At 45.4% G+C, this 21,254-nt stretch overlaps 1 long non-coding RNA gene across 3 annotated transcripts; it reads left to right on the top strand.

The window, feature by feature from the left end:
• Positions 1-9,007: 9,007 nt before the first annotated feature.
• LOC119298571 lies at positions 9,008-12,454 on the top strand. Of its 3 annotated transcripts, XR_005145891.1 has the most exons (4): positions 9,008-9,378; positions 9,988-10,024; positions 10,898-11,343; positions 12,195-12,454. It is a non-coding gene; the product is annotated as an uncharacterized LOC119298571 (long non-coding RNA). The 3 variants fall into 3 exon arrangements; XR_005145890.1 differs by having other exon boundaries at positions 9,977-11,343; XR_005145889.1 differs by having other exon boundaries at positions 9,988-11,343.
• Positions 12,455-21,254: the final 8,800 nt, after the last annotated feature.

A 21,254-nucleotide genomic window follows, 5' to 3' on the forward strand; every position in this document is an offset into this window, starting at 1 on the left:
AGTCACAAACCGGATACGTGTATATTTTGAATGGTGGGGCAGTAAGCTGGTGCAGTTGCAAACAAAGTGTTGTGGCGGGATCTACATGTGAAGCGGAGTACATGGCAGCCTCGGAGGCAGCACACGAAGCAGTCTGGGTGAAGGAGTTCATTACCGACCTAGGAGTCATACCCAGTGCGTCGGGCCCGATGACTCTCTTCTGTGACAACACTGGAGCTATTGCCCTTGCCAAGGAGCCCAGGTTTCACAGGAAGACCAGGCATATCAAGCGTCGCTTCAACTCCATTCGTGAAAGTGTTCAAAATGGAGACATAGATATTTGTAAAGTACATTCGGACTGAATGTAGCAGATCCATTGACTAAACCTCTCCCTAGAGCAAAACATGATCAACACCAGAATTCCATGGGTGTTCGATTCATCACAATGTAACTAGATTATTGACTCTAGTGCAAGTGGGAGACTGTTGGAAATATGCCCTAGAGGCAATAATAAAAGGATTATTATAATATTTCCTTGTTCATGATAATTGTCTTTTATTCATGCTATAATTGTGTTATCTGGAAATCGTAATACATGTGTGAATACATAGACACCAACATGTCCCTAGTAAGCCTCTAGTTGAGTAGCTCGTTGATCAACAGATAGTCATGGTTTCCTGACTATGGACATTGGATGCCATTGATAACGAGATCACATCATTAGGAGAATGATGTGATGGACAAGACCCAATCCTAAACATAGCACAAGATCGTATAGTTCGTTTGCTAGAGTTTTTCCAATGTCAAGTATATTTTCCTTAGACCATGAGATCGTGTAACTCCCGGATACCGTAGGAGTGCTTTGGGTGTACCAAACATCACAACGTAACTGGGTGACTATAAAGGTATACTACGGGTATCTCCAAAAGTGTCTGTTGGGTTGACACGGATCAAGACTGGGATTTGTCACTCCGTATGATGGAGAGGTATCTCTGGGCCCACTCGGTAATGCATCATCATAATGAGCTCAAAGTGACCAAGTGTCTGGTCACGAGATCATGCATTGCGGTACGAGTAAAGTGACTTGCCGGAAACGAGATTGAACGAGGTATTGGGATACCGACGATCGAATCTCGGGCAAGTAACGTACCGATTGACAAAGGGAATTGTATACGGGGTTGCTTGAATCCTCGAGATTGTGGTTCATCCGATGAGATCATCAAGGAGCATGTGGGAGCCAACATGGGTATCCAGATCGCGCTGTTGGTTATTGATCGGAGAGCCATCTCGATCATGTCTACATGTCTCCCGAACCCGTAGGGTCTACACACTTAAGGTTCGGTGACGCTAGGGTTGTAGAGATATGTATATGCAGTAACCCGAAAGTTGTTCGGAGTCCCGGATGAGATCCTGGACGTCACAAGGAGTTCCGGAATGGTCCGGAGGTAAAGAATTATATATAGGAAGTGCTATTTCGGCCATCGGGACAAGTTTCGGGGTCACCGGTATTGTACCGGGACCACCGGAAGGGTCCCGGGGGTCCACCGGGTGGGGCCACCTATCCCGGAGGGCCCCATGGGCTGAAGTGGGAGGGGAACCAGCCCCTAGTGGGCTGGTGCACCCCCCTTGGGCCTTCCCCCTGCGCCTAGGGTTGGGAACCCTAGGGTGGGGGGCGCCCCACTTGCCTTGGGGGGCACTCCACCCCCCTTGGCCGCCGCCCCCTTGGGAGATTGGATCTCCAGGGCCGGCGCCCCCCCTTTGGGGACCCTATATATAGAGGGGGGGAGGGAGGGCAGCCGCACCCATGCCCCTGGCGCCTCCCTCTCCCCTCCAAGACCTCCTCCTCCTCCGTAGAGAACGGCAAGCCCTGCTGCGGTGACTGCTGCATCCACCACCACACCGTCGTGCTGCTGGATATTCATCAACCTCTCCTTCCCCCTTGCTGGATCAAGAAGGAGGAGACGTCACGCTGACCGTACGTGTGTTGAACGCGGAGGTGCCGTCCGTTCGGTGCTAGGATCTCCGGTGATTTGGATCACGTCGAGTACGACTTCCTCATCCCTGTTCTTTGAACGCTTCCGCGTGTGATCTACAAAGGTATGTAGATGCAATCCGATCACTCGTTGCTAGATGAACTCATAGATGGATCTTGGTGAAACCGTAGGAAAATTTTTGTTTTCTGCAACGTTCCCCAACATGAACTACGTCAGCATTTCCCCAAAGAGGAAGGGATGATGTAGCACAAGGTATTTCCCTCGGTGATGAGACCAAGGTTATCGAACCAGTAGGAGAACCACGCAACACTTTGTGAACAACAGCTGCACACAAATAACAAATACTCGCAACCCGACGTATTAAAGGGGTTGTCAATCCCTTTCGGGCAACGGCGCCAGAAATTAGCAAATGGATGTGATAAAGTTGTAATAAGTTGATAGATAGATCGTGCTGGAACAAGAGATAAAATAAATAAAAATAAATTGCAGCAAGGTATTTTTGTATTTTTGGTTTAATAGATCTGAAAATAAAAGCAAATAAAAATAGATCGTGAAGGCAAATATAATAAAGAATAGACCCGAGAGTCGTAGGTTTCACTAGTGGCTTGTCTCGAGAAAAATAGCAAATGGTGGTTAAACGAATTGCTGTTGGGAAATTCATAGAAATTCAAATAATCATGACGATATCTAGGCAATGATCATTATATAGGTATCACGTCCAAGATTAGTAGACCTACTCCTGCCTGCATCTACTACTATTACTCCACACATCGACCGCTATCCATCATGCATCTAGTGTATTAAGTTCATGGGGAAGCGGAGTAATGCAATAAGAATGATGACATGATGTAGACAAGATCTATTTATGTAGAAATAGACCCCATCTTGTTATCCTTAATGGCAACAATACATACATGTCGGTTCCCCTTCTATCACTGGGATCAAGCACCGTAAGATCGAACCCATTACAAAGCACCTCTTCCCATTGCAAGATAAATAGATCAAGTTGGCCAAACAAAACCCAAATATCGGAGAAGAAGTACGAGGCTATAAGCAATCATGCATATAAGAGATCAAAGAAGACTCAAATAACTTTCATGGGTAAAAAGATAGATCTGATTATAAACTCAAAGTTCATCAGATCTCAACAAACACACCGCAAAAAGAATTACATCATATGGATATCCAAGAGACCATTGTATTGAGAACCAAACGAGAGAGAGGAAGCCATCTAGCTACTAACTACGGACCCCAAGGTCTACAAAGAACTACTCACGCATCATCGAAGAGGCACCAATGGACATGATGAACCCCTCCGTGATGGTGTCTAGATTGAATCTGGTGGTTCTGGAACTTGCGGCGGCTGGAATTGATTTTCGTCGCCCTCCCTAGGGTTTCTGGAATATTGGGGTATTTATAGAGCAAAGAGGCGGTTCAGGAGGCCACCGAGGTGGACACAACCCACCAGGACGCGCTTGGGGGGGCCCAGACGCGCCTTGGTGGGTCGTGCCCCCCTTGGGGCACCCCCAGGTGCTTCTCCGGCCCATTGGGTGTCTTCTGGTCCATAAAAATTCCACAAAAAGTTTTGCTGTGTTTGCACTCCGTTTGGTATTGATTTCCTGCGATGTAAAAAACATGCAAAAATAGCAAATGGCACTGGGCACTATGTCAATAGGTTAGTACCAAAAATGATATAAAATGACTATAAAATGATTGTAAAACATCCGAGAATGATAATATAACAGCATGAAACAATAAAAAAATATAGATACATTGAGAGCAACTCCAATGGGGCGACCCATTTCGTCCGCGGCCGTCCGTTTGGGTCGGCGCAGACAGAAAAGGCGGCCCAATGCGCCGACCCAAACGGACGCGCGTTCGTTTTTCGTCCGCGGGCGACCCATTCCCGGCCCATTTTTTAGCCTGATTTGCGTCAGCGCGGACACGCGACGGACGCGCGCGTGCTCGCCTACTCCTGTCCTCGGGCCCGCTCGTCTGTGGCACATTGGCCTCCCCTCCCCCCGCTAAGAAGCAACCCTCGCCCCCCGCCTCATCCGTCACCGACGCCGCTGCCCATTTTGCCGGCGACTCTTCCAGCTGTCGCCGCCTCCACATCCTCCCAGCAACGCCGTCCCTGCCCCCAATCGCCCGCCGCCGCCGTTTTGCCGCCGAGGAGCAAGCTGGTTCCCGCCGCCGCTTCCCCCACCGCCCAGCCGCCCGCGACCAAGAAGACGCCTCGCCGTCCCTGCCACATATGACCAGCACGCTCGTCGGACGCCGTCACACTCGTCGGACGCCGGCCGGGCAGCTAGCTGGTCTGTGGGCGCCGCGTCTCCCCCCGTCGGTCATCTCCTTCTTTGATGCCCACAAGCTGTTCGACAGTTTGCCAAGGTACGAAAATGGACTCCGCCGACGAGTTCTTTTTCCACAATTTCCTTTGCGACTCCGACGATTCGTCGTTCGACGAGGAGGATGAGATATTGGCTGCCGTGTTGGTCCATCACCACCTCAACAACCAGCGGCCGTTGTTCTGTGTCTGCATTCCGGGCCACCTTCCGGCGTTGAATCATAACCGGGAGAGCGGGCATTTCCTTCTCTGGAAGGACTACTTTGATACAACAAACCCGTTGTTCAAACATCACAAATTCCTCCGCCAGTTCCATATGAGTAGGCATGTTTTCAACCGTATTAGAGAGGGAGTGGTCGGCTATGATGACTACTTCGAGTGCAAAGAGGATGCCATCGGCAAGATTGGTTTCTCCTCTTATCAGAAATGCACTGCCGCCATCCGAATGCTTGCATACGGAGTGCCCGGTGATCTCATTGACGAGTACGTCCGTATGAGCGAGTCTACATGCCTAGAGTCCCTGTATAAGTTCTGCAAGGGTGTGATTGTTGTGTTTGGCCCTGAGTACTTGAGAGAGCCGACAGCTGAAGATACAGCCCGTTTGTTGGCGATGAATGCTAGCAGGGGCTTTCCGGGGATGCTTGGCAGCATAGACTGCATGCACTGGGAGTGGAAGAACTGCCCTTCTGCTTGGCAAGGGCAGTATAAGGGACATGTCAGGGCTTGCACTGTCATACTAGAGGTCGTGGCGTCTCAAGATCTCTGGATCTGGCACTCTTTTTTTGGCATGGCTGGATCACACAATGATATCAACGTGCTTCAGCGCTCGCCGGTGTTTGCTAGGCTTGTCGAAGGCAACAGCCCACCGGTGAACTTTACTGTCAACGGCCACAACTACGACAAAGGGTACTATTTGGGTAACGGTATCTATACTCAGTGGACCACTATTGTAAAGACAATACCCAACCCTGTCGAAGAGAAAAGGAAAAGATTTGCCCAAGAGCAAGAGAGTGCTAGAAAGGATGTCGAGCATGCCTTTGGTGTTTTGCAATCTCGATGGGGCATCGTTCGGTATCCTGCTAATACTTGGAGCACGCAGAAATTATGGGAGGTGATGACTGCTTGTGTGATCATGCACAATATGATCGTAGAAGACGAGCGCCTGGAACATCTGTACGATCAAGGCTTTCAGTTTCAGGGTGAGAATGTTGTGCCTGAGCATGGAGTAGCGGCAACATTTGAGCAGTTCACTCAGTTTCATGAAGACATGCGTGATTGGGAAACTCACGTGCAACTGTAAAATGATTTGGTTGAGTATACGTGGACTCATGTTGACAACCAATAGATGAATCTTTTTTTATTCGTTTGCAAAACTATGTGAAACATTTTTATTTTTATTTGGCCTGTAAATTATACTATTTATTTGGGCGGACTATTTTATTTATTAAATTTTCATTTCACAATATGTTGAATGCAATGCAAAATTGGGCGGCCAGCCGACCACGCCTGCACATATGGGTCGACGCGTTAGGCGCGCTGCCGACCCATATGAAAAATAGGGCGGACGCCGGGCGAGCGGCCGACACAAACGAACAAAAAGCGGACGAAATCACCGTCCGTTTGGGTCGGCCCGTTGGAGTTGCTCTGAAGATGTATCAGCGTGCTAGCCACACATGCTGGTGGGGAGGCGGAGCGAGGGGACGTGGCCCCCTTGACAGTGGGTGAAGGTGTAGGGGCCTGGGTAAGAATGGCATATGGGTCGGCCTCGGGAGAGAATGGATTTTTGCAGGCAGTGGAAGGACTATGGGAGCGGCTAAGAGTAGCCTTTTCCGGAGAGGGCATGCGCGTGTGATTGAGAGATCGTGGCGCAGCAGTAGCATATACTTTGCCGCCTGATATGGGATTTGGCCTGCCGTTGTCAGCAAGCTCGGATCCACAGGAGGTGGGACCGGCAATTAGATGGGAGATGGGTTGAGGGGGGTAGTGGGTGGCAACTCGTAATTGAGCCACGGGGAGGGGTTCGAGGGGCAGGGTCGCAGGTTGGGTTACAGGAGCCAGTAGGGCAGATGGAGGTGTGGTGTGGCCCGAGGATGGACTGGACGTGGCAGCCAGCAGCAGGGGCTCGTGCTGGAGATTGACAGGCCCTGGTCTGGTCAATGTAGGATGAAGCAGCTAACTTGGAGTCGAACCACTATTAGGAAAAACCTTATACACAGAATGTTACCAGTAGCGCTTGTTAAAATGAGGCGCTACTGCTACTTAGCAGTAGCGCGTCTGCTAGAACGGCGCTACTGTTACCCACTTAGTAGTAGCGCGGTAGGAAGAAAATGCGCTACTACTATAATTGCCACACCGTTCCTGACGTGCTAGGTATAGTAGTAGCGCCCTTCTACGAACAACGCTACTACTACGGATTTTAGCAGCAGCACGTTTTGCCTTCCCACGCTACTGTTAAAGCTATTTTCACCTAACCCCTCGCGCGGCCTGATTCCCTCTCCTCTGCTTGCTCCCTTAATTCTCCTCTATTATTCCTCATCGCCTCCGCCTCGCCGCCGTCTCCCCCGACCTCGCCTCGCCGCCGTCTCCCCCGACCCCGCCTCGCCGAGCCTCGGTGCCGCCGTCTCCCCCGACCCCATCTCTCTCCCCGCCCTCTGTAAGCACTCTCCCCTTCCAATCCCTCTTCTCTACTTAGTATGAACCCTAGCTATTTAGTGCTAGTTAGTATGAACCCTAGGCTATTTTTAATGCTATTTAGTTAATTACTTATATGGTAATTAGAGCAGTAGTTCCTAGGTACTAATTAGTTAGTAAGAACTAGGTACTAATTAGGTATTAGTTTATTTTTATTTATAGTAAGTTTATTTTTAGTAAGAACTAATTGAATTAATAGAGCTCGTTAGGAAGAACTTGTTGCTATTTTTTAGTTAAAACAATTTTCTTGCATCGACGTGGACGATGCCTATCCCGCATCCTCGTCGTCGAGTCGGCGGAGGACAACACCTGCTTGACCAGATGGGCCATGTCCGGGACTGGGCTCCACCGGGGTGGTACTGGGAGGCGCTACCTACCGGGGGGCGCAGGTTGGTGAGGAGCCAGCCTGTCGTTGACCCGAACCTTCTTTGATGGCAGTCGCGTGGGCCAGTGACGGTACAGAGGCTCGAGGACTCCGCAGAGGTGGTGCGTCACCGTGTCAGTGAGGAGGATGCGCACGTCCGTTGCTACTTGTTTGCGTTGGAGCACAGGTTCTTCAATACCTGGCAGATTCTCCAGGGATCTCACTGGAGCTATGATCCTGTGATGGTTCCTTCTCTGTGGGTGTCCACCGCCCGCGCCGATACCCGTCGTGTGCTAGGGTTTTAGTTGTATTAGTGATGTTATATGTATAATACTATTTGGGATGTATTAGTGATAATATTCGACGATGTACGGATGCATGAGATGATTTACTTTTGCTTATTGAATGCATGCTAATTTGAATCCTATAAGATATTTTGAAATGTATATCTTGTGTTGCTCAATATCCAAGTGGCCGGTCATGTTTGCAGGTTACACCTTCGAGTGGCCTATGTTTTGCCGGAGTGTTGATTCATTTCTGTTTCGGCAAATTTCAGGCGCTCGATATGTCCTATTTTAGCAAAGGTCATGCCGGATTTTTCCATGAATTTTGGCATGACTTGTGGCAGAATATGTAGGAAATATCGAGTGCCCCGGATTTGTGTGTTGAGTATCCTGGTAGTTGTCTTCGATCGATTTTCAATTAATGTTTTAACTATGAACATAGGAAATGTCTGATGATGAAAAGTATTTCGATATTTGCAAATACTACGAAGACGAGTGCGGCCTGTGCGACGGAATCTTCCTAGATGATGATAGGCACTTCAGCATCAAGCTGGACGAGAACTTCGAAGTGGATACAGTAAGTCACAACGGCAAGTTTTTTTTCGTAATTAGGCACGACATCTGCTTCATTTGCTTCAACTTATATTTTTTTTACTATTGTACTAGCGTATCCTCTGCTATGCAAGACTTTTTGTATTGGATAAGATATGTTTCAGTCATACTATGGAGGTAAAGAAAGTTTACTTGAAGACCGAGCATGGTTATATTTTCCATGCAAAATTATACAATTCAGACGACTACACCTATTTTGGATGCAAAACATGGCGAGCATTATGCAAGACTTATGCATTTGAGCCTGATATGGTTATCACCTTTGATATTCGTCCGGAAGATGATATTGAAGGTAATACCGACATTTGGGTCGATGTGTAGACGCCTCCAGTTATACCATTATGTAAGTTTCTCAACCATATTTATGTCTTTGATATTGTTTATTCAAAAATAGTTGACAACTAATTTGTATTGTCACCTTATTTCGGTGCAAGCAAATATGTCCAGGGCTTGGTAGACAGGACGTACTACTGTCCCGAGGCTGAACTCAACTGCAAGGAGTTAAGTCATTATGTTTCATGGCTTGAGGATCTTGATACCACTACAAGAATACCCCTTCTAAAGCAACACAAATTGTACAACATTTTGACCATATGTTGTAAAATACACAAAGAGATACGCATATAGACACATGCGTGGTAGATTTACTACTACTGACCCTATTGTGGTTGTGGTACAATATATATGAAAAAATGGGCAAGGAGAGAGAAAAAATAAACATAGGAAAGGAGAGAGAGACCAGCAAGAAACAGAGTCCCCGATTCTCCTCATCTCTCCGCCGCCAACCACCGCATCGTCTCCCTCCTCCGACCCACCTTGCCGCCGGCCGTCCCCCTCCCTCTCCTCCCACCTCGCGGCTTCGGAGTCCGCTGGATCTGCCGCATCACCCACCCACCCATCCCTCTCGTGTCCCATATCTCTCTTCACGAAGCTCGTCGCTGCGCACCTGCGCCGGCTACTCAGGCGACGGCCGGTGAATCCTGCCACCGCGAAGCACAGCCCAAGGTCCCCTCGCACCGCGGCGCCCTCCGGTACAGCTAGAGGCGGCGCTGGCGACCACGAAAGCCCACACGGGACCCGGTGTCTATGTCGTCCTCCTCTCGTCCGGTGAGTGCAGCCCCTCCCCTGCCTTCATCCTCTCTCTCTCCCCCTATATCTAACCTCGGCTCTTTTCAAGCGCACCTGCATAATATTAAAGCTGCTTAGTTTCAGTTATGGTTTTTGCATAAGAAGACTGAACTGATGTGATGTGCATCACACAAAATTGGCGTTCATGATTGTTTGTTTCCTGGGATGATCTGTTTGCCTTGCTTGAGATGTCTATGACAAATCTAGAAGCACTCTTCACTTACAGTTCTACAATGCCACTGAAAACAGATTCATTGATGACCAAGAATTATTTCATTGTACATGAAAATTTTCTCCTTTATAGTAAATAATTATCCAGTTTTACATTTTACAAAGCAAAGTCTTATAAAAAGCATTACTTAAAAGCATCTGGTAAAAGCCTTCAGTAAAGCGTGGGGCTACTGCTAGTTGCTCTTGTATTGTTGTTCTTTGTTTGTGATGTTAGTTTTTTCTAGTTATTCTCTGGATTTTTCTGTATAATTTACAGAGTGGTTGATTGAGGTTAATGTTTATACAAAGTTTTGGGTTTTTTTTTGTGAGAGAGTATTGCAACTTTGTTTGACTGAGATGGCATCAGTTGTTCTGCAGGTATCTAGAGTTGCGTTCAAGTTGCTGAGAATCAGAGGTGCAGAACTGACTATTTGGTGTAGGCCCTTCCATTTTGTGGGTTGTGTTTTCATGTGATGTTGCTGAGTCCGAAATTTTCCCTCTATGCAGCATGTTAGCTTCTCCCATACGGCCATACCTGTATGCCGTGGCCTGCAAAGTTGACTTCCATATTTATAATCATTAGTGAACATGCAGCATACCTAGACAGCATATTGTTAGAGTTGCTTCGGTTAATAGCATCGTGATGATGTAGTACTCCTTCTGTAAATTAATATCAGAGCATTTAGATCACTAAAGTAGTGATCTAAACGCTCTTATATTAGTTTACGGAGGGAGTACTACTTAAGTAGGTGGATGGACAAGAAACAGTAGGCAGTGGCGGTTAACACTTGTTCCTTGTGAAGTCCGTATTTACAATGATTTGCCTACCTTGAGTCCTATGTATAAAATAGTAATCTGTTTCTTTTTCTTTTGTGGAGAAATGAGTGTTTTGCTTGAAAGAATAATGTTCTTACTCTTTTTTTCACTGAATGTGTATATAATACAATTATGTTTCTTTTATCATTTGTGGAGAAAATGAGTGTTTTGCTTGAAACAATAATGTTCTGACTTTTATTTTTTTTCTGAATGAATATGCATATTTATAGGATTTTGTTCTAACATACACAGGAAGGCTATGTTATCCATCTGCAAATATTCTTTGCTGATATGCAGATTTTTTTACACTGTAGTTTTTTCGGCTTGGATGATGGTCTTGGGATCACAACTGCAATAATGTTCTGACTCTTTTCTTCTTTTTTGAATGAATGTGTATATACATACACAGGCATGATATGTTATCCATCTTCAAATATTCTTTGCTGATATGCAGATTTTTTTTGTACTGTAGGTTTTTCCGCTTGGATGATGGTCTTGGGATCACAAGTGCAGTATGTTTGGGCTAGTGCCTAAATAGGAGCCATTGTTGTTCTGCTGGTGTTAGGATTTGTCACTGTTTGGGCTCAAGTGTGTGCTTCTTGAGGTCAATTTGATTTTGTTGTGCTGCACCGCAGGACTAACCCCTAGTGCTACGAGTCAGTATGGAACTTGAACCGCAATGATGCTAGTTGAATTCCTGAATATTGAATTCTTATTTTATTAAGCTAGATGTAAATAGTAACTAGGACACCTATAACAGTAGGAATATATAGCTTGCTCTTCTTTTATTAAGTAGGAATGGAACTTCATGCAGCTTTACTTGTGTTACGCTGTTCTAGAGATGCACGAGACACCTGTAACCTGCGCCATGGAGCAAGTCTGAGTTCGTAGATCAAGTCATGGACGATGCCATCAAAGGTATAATGTCTCCCTCCCCGACCATGCCAATGTTCATTGTGCCCACGGCCATTGAGCCGTGCTAGGTTCTATGCTACTGTCCATGCAAATTTATAGGATTTGGGGTTGTAGGTTTCAGTGGATTTATTTAGCAATAAATAAAACTATTGGTTCACGCAAAACAGTTTGACTGTAGTACAGAATTAACAATGGATTTCTGGGTTGGTGATGACCATGTAAATTCTTTTCAGTTTTTGGGGCTACAGGTTTGTTCCAACTTCCAAAGCGTGGTGAACACCTGTAGGTTTGTCTGTTTCCCATTGGATGACTGAAACCAACTAGAGCTAAATGTTTTGGTTCAGTTTTGGATGACTAAAACCGTTTTGGTTCTGTTTGCTAACTAACTGGAGAAGAGAAGAGAAGTGGTACTATCACTCACATTGCCCTTGAATGCACATCAGCACTTAGGCTATTGTCCATATAATTTTATTGAGCCATGTTGTCCTGCGAGCTGTGTCGTATATTGTGGCTTCTGGATTAGTCATCAATGACAACTAACACTCATGCTGGTATCTTTTCATAATCATAATAGGGACGTTGCTCTTGCTGCACTTGTAAATTCTGATCCTAAATTTAAACTTGATGGCTGAAATGATAAATGAATTTTGAGCAGTGCATGTTGATACGACACTTGTGAAAACTGAAAATTTGGTAGGGAGTTGCAAAAACTGCAATACTCTTGCTAATGCAGAAAAAAAAGAAATTGCATTGGCCTTCAACCTTTGTATGTGCCTAATATCCTGCCTTTATCACTACTTTGATCATGTCAATGCATTGTGTGTTAACAGTTCATTTTGTTATTTTCTTTGTAGATTCAAAAAATATATGGATGATTATATGGGTGCGTGGCAAGTATACTGCAGTAATAATGATGATGTTCCAGTTCATGATGCTGATGATGGATGCTTCCAGTTTTAGTTAAGTTGTAGGGATATTGTTCCTGTTGGATGATGTTCCTCGGTCAACTTTTAGTGATGTTGATGTATGCTTTCAGTTTAAGTTTCGATGTTAAGAAAATATTTAGATTCTGCATCACATTTGGATGATGTTCCTCTTGTAATATCCACTATTGTAATCCAACAATTTTATCCAATATATGATTTGTTCCTTGTGAGTATATTCTCTATTTTTTTCCTCACTTGATATACATATAATCGTCACAATTATGTGGAGAATTAATTTAATATCTAGTAATAATAATGTATATACAACAACAACAACAACAACAACAATAATAATAATAATAATAATAATAATAATAATAATAATAATAATAATTCACATTATATATGTACCCACACCTATAGGGTTGCAAATTCTCTGGTGCTAGCTATGAGATTTGGATTCCTATACATCAAGCACCAACATATATGAGTGTTGTAAAAGTCGGGTTTATGTGTTGTACTCTTGCAATGCTCCCTTTTACCAACGGTAGTATAATCGTTGCATTATGCGCTAGCAACACTGGATAAGGCTACGCATCCCAAACCGTTGGTAAAGACACTTGCAACGTATATATGGACTTTTAGATACGGAAAAATGCGTTGCTATAGGTGGGGTCCTGTTGCAGTGTACTGTCAAGACAAATTTTCTTCCTGCATTTAGAAATCTTAATACTGAAAACGTGCGACTAATAGTGTTCGTAATGAACTACGGTCACATCTATTTAGGAAGGATGGTAAGATTTTTACTATTTGTCCTCAGTGCATCTTTTCCATACATTATTTTTGAAGCTAAACTTCATTGCTAAGTATGTTACCATACGATGTTCTTCAACAGGGACTCCCGATGAATGTTGTGCCTTATGGGATCGAGACTAAAGGTACCATGAGTATTATTAGCTTATGGCCAAGATATCCTACAGATTACTTTAGTGCATTCAAGATTAGCGATGGATGCTTAATAGTGCAAGACTGGACCAAATGTGTGATGGATAAGCGCAGAGAAGTACTAGGGGGCAGCAAACAGATGCGCTACCCACGATTAGGAGACAGGTTCATCTGCATGCTCCAACTTGATCAAGGAGGAGAGCTACACATGTTTTATGTTATTTTACCCAAGAAAGAGCAGCAGGAGTTATTAGCTAGCTAGAAATGAGTTTGAGGATGATGATGTGCTACACTATCATTATGATGATAAAAATAGCTAGTGTTAGTGGTGATTAAATAAATACTGTTAGTGCTAATGACTATGATGATGATTAAATAGCTTGTGCTAACGGATTAGATTCAAGTGGAGACAACATGTGATGCATCAAAAGTACTACTAGTCCAAACTAGATCAAGTTTGGATTAGTAGTACACTTTTGACATGCACTACATATTGCCTCCACTTGAACCTAATCCACCTTCATTTGACACACTGTTATGGACATAATGATGTAAACCTCATAACTGGTATTGTACCAATATTTGTCCTATGGCGCATAAATACACTAAAAATAAAAAAATAAAAAAATACTAGTAGCGATGGCGAGAAAACATGCTGCCAGTAGTTACATTAGCAGTAGCGCAGGAGTGAACAAACGCTGCAGCTATTTGCCCTAGCAGTAGCGCATGCGGGCACGCGTTACTGCTAAGCAATAACTGTAGCGCCTTATTAGTAGCGTGCCTACCCGCGCTACTAGTGAGCACAAAACCCGCGCTGCTGCTAGTCTTTTCCCTAGCAGTGAACAAGTGCAATTCAAAATGTGATAGCACGAGGGAAGATCGAGAGATCATCAGGGAGCAGACGTCCTCTGAGGTCACCAACGTACTGCAGAGGCACTCACTTCCGAAATGCACAGTGAAAACATTTGAGTTTGAAAAAAAGTGGCCCATGGCATCATTAATAATCTTAACATTCGGAACAACATGCATGAAGCAGCTCAAGGCTATCCAAGTGGGTGATGAGGGTTTTAGCAATGGGTTGACAGGCGAGTGCGTGGCTTCTAAGCGAAAATCATGCAGTAATAGCTTACAAAAAGGAAAGCCAGGACGAACACAGTGTACCTTACATTGCAGAGCATGTAGCGAAGCAATGATACTGTCACTGTCAGCCAAGCCCGAGGGAGGGCCAGCGGCGGCGCGGGCGTGGCCGGGGCAGTTGTCGGCGTCGGGCAGGGGGCCGCAACGGAAGGCGGTGGGAGCAACCGTGGGGAAGGCGGAGCAGCCCCGAGCACGGGCGGCGGAGATGGGAAGCGGATGAGGATGCCAAGCCTGGCAAAGTCCCCGTACCCCGCGATGAGGTGGGCGACGGCAGGGCAGGCCACCGTGAAGGAGAAGAGCTCATCGTTTCCGAAGGTAACATTATACGCTCGATGGTCCCCACCGAATAAATAGCAAAGGACGAGAGCCATGGAGTCAGCGTCGAGAGGGACTGGGAACTTGATGATCCGCCCGCTGGTGCGGCAGCCATTCGAACCGTCGGCCAAGAGGGGGATTACAAACGAGCGCAGGAAGAGCCATGTGGTGAGTTCGAAGTCTAGGCCGAGGTCATCGCAAACGCCGATGACCTCATGGAGGGGCATGCATCCGAAGGATGAGGTAGGTGAGGTGGCCGACGGGAGTGCCAGGGTCAGCGACGGGCATGCGCATGAAAGTCATGCAGAGGGAGCAGAGGCGCAGCCCAAGGAGAGAGAGCAATAGGTCGACCGCGGTTGCGGAGGAGATGAGAAGGCGGAAGGTGGTTGCGTCCACATGCTGGAGTTGGGCGGCAAAAACGTTGGCGTCGAGCCGAACGCAGGCACGGGTGAAGGAGGCAAAAAGCGGGACGCTAGAGGCCGGGCAAGATGGTGAGGTGCGTAGGCAAAGCCGTTGCTGGATGAACTCCTCAACGGCCAAGCCGATGGCATTTCCCACCCGCAAGTAGGTGAGGAAGGCGACAAAGCTTGCATGGAGGTAGAAGGAAACTTTGGGGAGGAGGGAGCGGGACGGCGGTAAGGGAAGAAAATCATATGCGACCGGGTCGTATGCTCCGAACAGAGCGACCCATTCCATCGAACGCCACGTGGATCCGCGAATCTCAAAGCAGCACTCCTATCTTCTTCCCCTCAGGCTTGTGATGCAGCGCCGCCGGATCGATTCGTGCCACTCGATCTCCGGCTGCTCGACGGCTGAGACGCCGTCCCAGCCGCAGAAGTACTTCCCGCTGGACCACACAACACGGAGGATGCCAGCGACGGTAAGGTTCCCGAACAAGGTTGGCAGCGCGATTAGTTCTCGTACGGGTGGCATGCCGCCGCCGCCGGGTGCGCTGCCGGCGAGAGCAAGGCGAAGAGCGCCAAGAAAAGGAGCAGGAGCGGTGGGAACTGGCCAATTTCAACATGGATTTACCGAGTGCAAGAAGGCAGCACGAAACATGTGAGCACCAATTCCACAAGGTCATCAGTGAGCTTCCCGGAGCCTCCGGCTGACGTCGGCAACGACTAATGTATGTGCTATGGCGGCGCTGTAGCATAGGAAGATGGCCCATTGGGGAAGAAGACAGGGATGAAGATGGGAGTGGTTGCTTTGAAGTTCGGGGATCCACATGGTGCTCGATGAAATGGGTTGTTGTGTGCGGAGCGTACGACCGGGCCGCATATGATTTTCTTCTGCAGTAAGAGTTCACTAACGAGAGGTCGAGGGTTGGCAGCGAGTAAATTGCATAGAACTACCACACCTCGGCACGTCATAATGAATCAGTACCATTAATCATTTTTTTTACCATGCAATACCAACTCTAAGCCTAAGTGTTGCAAAACGGTCTGACAGCCGTATAAGCGTGTATTGACCACGTATCCGACCGCGGGGACCCGTTTGTCAGGGGCTGACATGGCATGCTCTTTTACAAAAACAACCCTTACTTTTATTTAATCACGCACATATCTTCTATTTTTTTTAAAAAAAAGGTCTTGCCACAAGAACCCTTTTTTCAAAAATAACTCCACACGCGCGTCCCGCCTGGATTCGAACCCGCAACGTGCCGTTAGACGAGGACGCTCGCTGCTGCTCCTTTTCGTCTAAACTGCACACGTATGTTTAGTTATACTTTGTGCCATTCGTTTCCTTTTTTACAAAGTAGAAAATCGCGCGACCGTCCGCCCGAATCGATTCCGCCGAGTCGTTCGCCGTGCGCGCTTGCTGCCTCTGCCACACGCCATCCTATGCGTCAACTAGTGGCTGCCTCAACTAGTACATGTATACTATGCAAAAGAAAATACTAGTACGTGTGCACGCCTTTAAACTCTGAGCCGTTCCGGTTTTTATGCGATACTAAAAAATATTATATGTCCATCGCGTCGTACAATTAAAAAAATGTTTGCCGCATGGTTTAATATGTATATTGAACATTTTATAATATACAATGATCTTATTTAAATATACGATATCATATTATAAAAACCTAATCATGTATATATTGAACATTTTATAATATACAATGTCTATATATATATGTGTGTGTATGATTTTTATCAATATACACACACTACATTCGGTCTGAAGAATAAACCTGCTAGTCTCTGCATTGTTTTTGGGTTGAGTTCAAAAATTTTAAAATTACTCTGAAAGGTAAATAAAGTGTTTGTGCATTTAAAAAAATGTGCAGAACATTTTTGGGAAAAGTTGAACGCGTATTTAAAAATTGTAGTATTTTATAAAATGTTCAGCATGCATTATAAAATTTATTACGATTACACAATAATTTTTAGTATATGTTATCAAACTTTTGAGTAACTGTGCATTAAAAAAACAACAAATATACGCAGTAATTGTGACTTGGCCATATAATTTGTTTAGTTCTGTATCTAATTGTGAGTTGGCCATATAATTTGTTTAGTTGTGTATCTGCAAAATATAATGAGGATGCATAGTAATTGTGCATGCGTGTGGTTCTGAGTGAAGACACATAAAATTATCTGAATATTTGTTTTTTTACTCACATTTTTTTAAAAAGATGTGCTGGCCTCACTGGGCCGCGGTTGGGCCATCCTGCAGCCCATGCAACGCTGGTCGTCTAGCTCGAACAGATCGGATCGGGGACTAGGCACACGGTCGGCAGGGTTTGAATCTAGCTATGGTTCCGACGACCGCGCCGCCGCGCCGCCCTTAGCCCTTGTCGCCTAACACCAGCCCCTGCTCTGGCTAGCCAGCCGCTGCTCCGCTGCACCGGCGAGCCAGCCGCTGCTCCGCTACTCCGGCAAGCCAGCCTCTGCTCCGCTGCGCCGACGAGCCAGCGATGGGGCTCCGGCGAGGGGAGGCCGGCGAGGTCGAGGCGGCGGGGCTTATGAGTGATTCGATTTACAACAAACTGTGTTTTCTGCAAAAAAAAATGCCATGTTGGCTCCTGACACACGGGTCCCAGCGGTCAAATACACCGTCAATACGCATTTATACATGGCTTAGACCGTTTTGTAACACTTAGGCTTCGAGTTGGTACTGCATGGCAAGAAAAAGACTAATGGTACTGATTTTCGTTACGACGTGCCGAAGTGTGATAGTTCCCTGCAATTAACTCGTTGGCAGTAGCTGACAGGGAGTGGGGGCGGAGCCGCCGGAGGGCCAAGGAGGCTGCATGGGAAGCCGGCAACGTCGGCGATAGGGGTGGGAGGCGCAGGAGGGGAGGAGGAAGGGGACGAGCCATCTTCTGCTTTTTTCTCATTTTTATATAACTGAACATTTCCTGTAGAAATCATCCGGTATGTTTTAAATATTCCACGCTATTTTAAGGTATAGCTTTGTTCCAAGTCAACTTCTCATTCTTTTTTGAAAAACAAAGACTTGTCTATATTATTTGACCAAGTGTTGCATAACATTGTACGTGCGTGCACGAGTTTGTATATCATGCACACAGCGCACGGTCATATTAGACCTGGAATGGAATATCCATGGTCGCTTCAACGTCTTAGACGACGATACAAACGCGTCATTCTGCATTCAATGTATTTGATGATCTCTATCATATGATCATCGGCAACGGCATTAAAAAATAGTCTTATTAACACACAAGTATAGATGAACACAACACTCTTTTGAGGGTATTATTTTATTCAAATTTATTGGTTTGACACAAGGGGAGGCGAAGAATATTTATAAGCCTTAGCAATTGAATTGTCAATTCAACCACATCTAATAAGTTATTTCTCTACAACAAAGTATTAGTGCGCAGGAGTATGATAATCTAATAGTAGCAGTAAGAGTAAAAATAGAAACGGTAGCAGTGACAGTAACAACTTTTAGTAGTTTGAACGGTAGCAGTGACAATAACAACTTTTAGTAGTTTGAACAGTAGCAGTAGCCATTGTTACGTCTTTCATCACGCAGAGTGGAACACTATTAAGAAGAACTCCGTTTGACCTATTATGAAAATGAAACTTGAATATCTCAGGAGCCATCGTATTAGCCTTTCTATTAATGTTTGAGATCTCGAACTTTCTCCAATAGCTTAGAGACAGTCAATACTTCCCCGTTTAGATCAATATATGGGGAGACATGTCAAAAATATCATTTCCAAGAAGGGAAGCCACAAAAGAATAATTAGTTTTCAAAATAATGGGATTGTGAAGGGTGATACCGATATTAAAGCCGATGAGGCTTGCTCTAAGTTCTGCGTCATCCACACTATTGCAGGACCCAATATAATCCCAAGAGGAAACGATGACTTCACCAACATGGTTTCTGGCAACAACCCCCACGCTCGTGGTGCTAATGGCCTCCACAAAATTTTCGTCGATGTTAATCTTAATGAAATCCGAGGAGGGAGGCTTCCATGTTATGAATTTCCTCGCTGTAAAATGTATGTTCTTTAAATCATCCACCATCCCCTCACCTTTGACGCAAACCTCCATCAGTGCACTAGCATTTCAAGACGAAAAGGAAGCCCAATAGTTTTGTACAAAATTCACAGAGGCAGAGGCAGATTCCATACCGTGACCAAAGATCAAATCGGCCCTTAGGTGTTAGGCCTCCAGAAAGTGACTAAATTGAATTTGCGCATGCGCAGGCGATCTCAATTGATCCAAAAAAATAAGAAACCAATCTGGCCTTGAAGAATTGATTATCTCCTCACCCAGAAAATTCCAAACATCCCTCAAGGCCATACAAAGCGCACAAACTTTAGGACATGTCACTAGAGCATGAAAATGCTTTCATTTTCTACATCACAAAGAGAACATGAGTATACAATAGCTTCATGGTGTTTTACTCTGTTAACTTGAACCACCATGTAGTTAGAAGTGTTGGGGAACGCATTATTTCAAAAAAATTCCTACGATCACACAAGACCTATCTAGGAGATCCATAGCAACGAGAGGCGAGAGTGTGTCCACGTACCCTCGTAGACCGAAAGCGGAAGCGTTTAGTAATGCGGTTGATGTAGTCGAACGTCTTTTTGATCAAACCGATCCAAGCACCGAACGTACAGCACCTCCACGTTCAGCACACATTCAGCTCGATGACGCCCCTCGATCTCTTGATCCAGTTGAGGACGAGGGAGAGTTCCATCAGAACGACGGCATGGCGATGGTGATAATGAAGTTACCGGCGCAGGGCTTCGACTAAGCACTACGAGGATATGACCGAGGTGTGTAACTGTGGAGGGGGGCACCACACACGGCTAAGAGAAGACTTGGTGTCCTTTGGGGTGCCCCCTCCCACGTATATAAAGGGAGGATGGGGAGGAAGCCGTCCCTAGAGGGGGCGCGCCAAGGGGGTAGTCCTACTTGGACTCCTGGTCCAAGTAGGATTCACCCCCCCTTTCCTTTTCGAAGAAGGGGGGAGAGGGAAAGAGAAGGATGAGAAGAAGGAAAGGGGCACTAGTAGATAAAGGGCCTTTAGGAACGGGGACTAAAGGCCCTCCACGTGGCCGCTGCCTGGAGGTCCACCTTTAGTTCTAGTTGGTAACACCAACCGGTACTAAAGAAATTTTTCTGATTTTTTGAAATTTTTTTGAATTTTTTTTATTTTCAAATTTCTGAAATATTTTAACCTCTAGTCTCTAATCATCCCTCATCACTGCTCAATTTAACCTCTAATCTCTAATCACCCCTCATCATTCCAAATCATCTAACTTCCCAGACGGTCACCCATCCTCTCACTACTCCAGCCTGAGCACGCTTAACTTCTGGGTTCTATTCTCCCTCGTTTCGAAGTCTGCACTTGTTGTTTTCGTGATAATAGTAATATGTCAATCCTATTAACCCTCAGGAATTTAGTTTGAGCATGAAGTCACACATTTCGCTGTTTGAGTTTGAAACTTTTGTTCTAAAAAACAATAATTATTTAGTAACACTAATATTTCTCGAATAAGTAGCTTGATCATAGTTTGACCACAGTTTGACCACAGTTTGACCAATGTTTGACCAGATTTGACCAAAATTCAAAAAAACTAAAATAATTATTTAGTAACACTAGTATTTCTTGAATAAGTAGTTTGACCATTGTTTGACCACAGTTTGACCAGATTTGACCAAAATTCAAAAAAATTGAAATAATTATTTAGTAACACTAATATTCTTGAATAATTATTTAGTAACACTAATACTTCTTGAATAAGTAGTTTGACCATAGTTTGACCAGATTTAACGAAAATACAAAAAAACTGAAATTTGAGTATAATTTTTTCCTTTTAGAATTTGAGGATTCTAAAAATTTGCAAACAGGCCGTAGGCTGTCAAAATCGGATGCGATTTTCGTGCTGAACATTTTGATATATTATACGTTTTTTAGTCTTTAGTCACGGTTTGAGACACAAACCGGGAGTAAAAGGCATCGCACCCTTTAGTCTCGGTTCGTGTCTTAAACCAGGACTAAAGGGCTCACGTGAACCGGGACTAATGCCTTAGCCGCATGAACCGGAAATAATGCCCACATTAGTCCCGGTTCGTGACTGAACCGGGACTAATGTGAATATTG

The sequence above is a fragment of the Triticum dicoccoides genome, chromosome 5A (genome assembly GCF_002162155.2).
Source record: "Triticum dicoccoides isolate Atlit2015 ecotype Zavitan chromosome 5A, WEW_v2.0, whole genome shotgun sequence".
NCBI lineage: Eukaryota > Viridiplantae > Streptophyta > Magnoliopsida > Poales > Poaceae > Triticum > Triticum dicoccoides.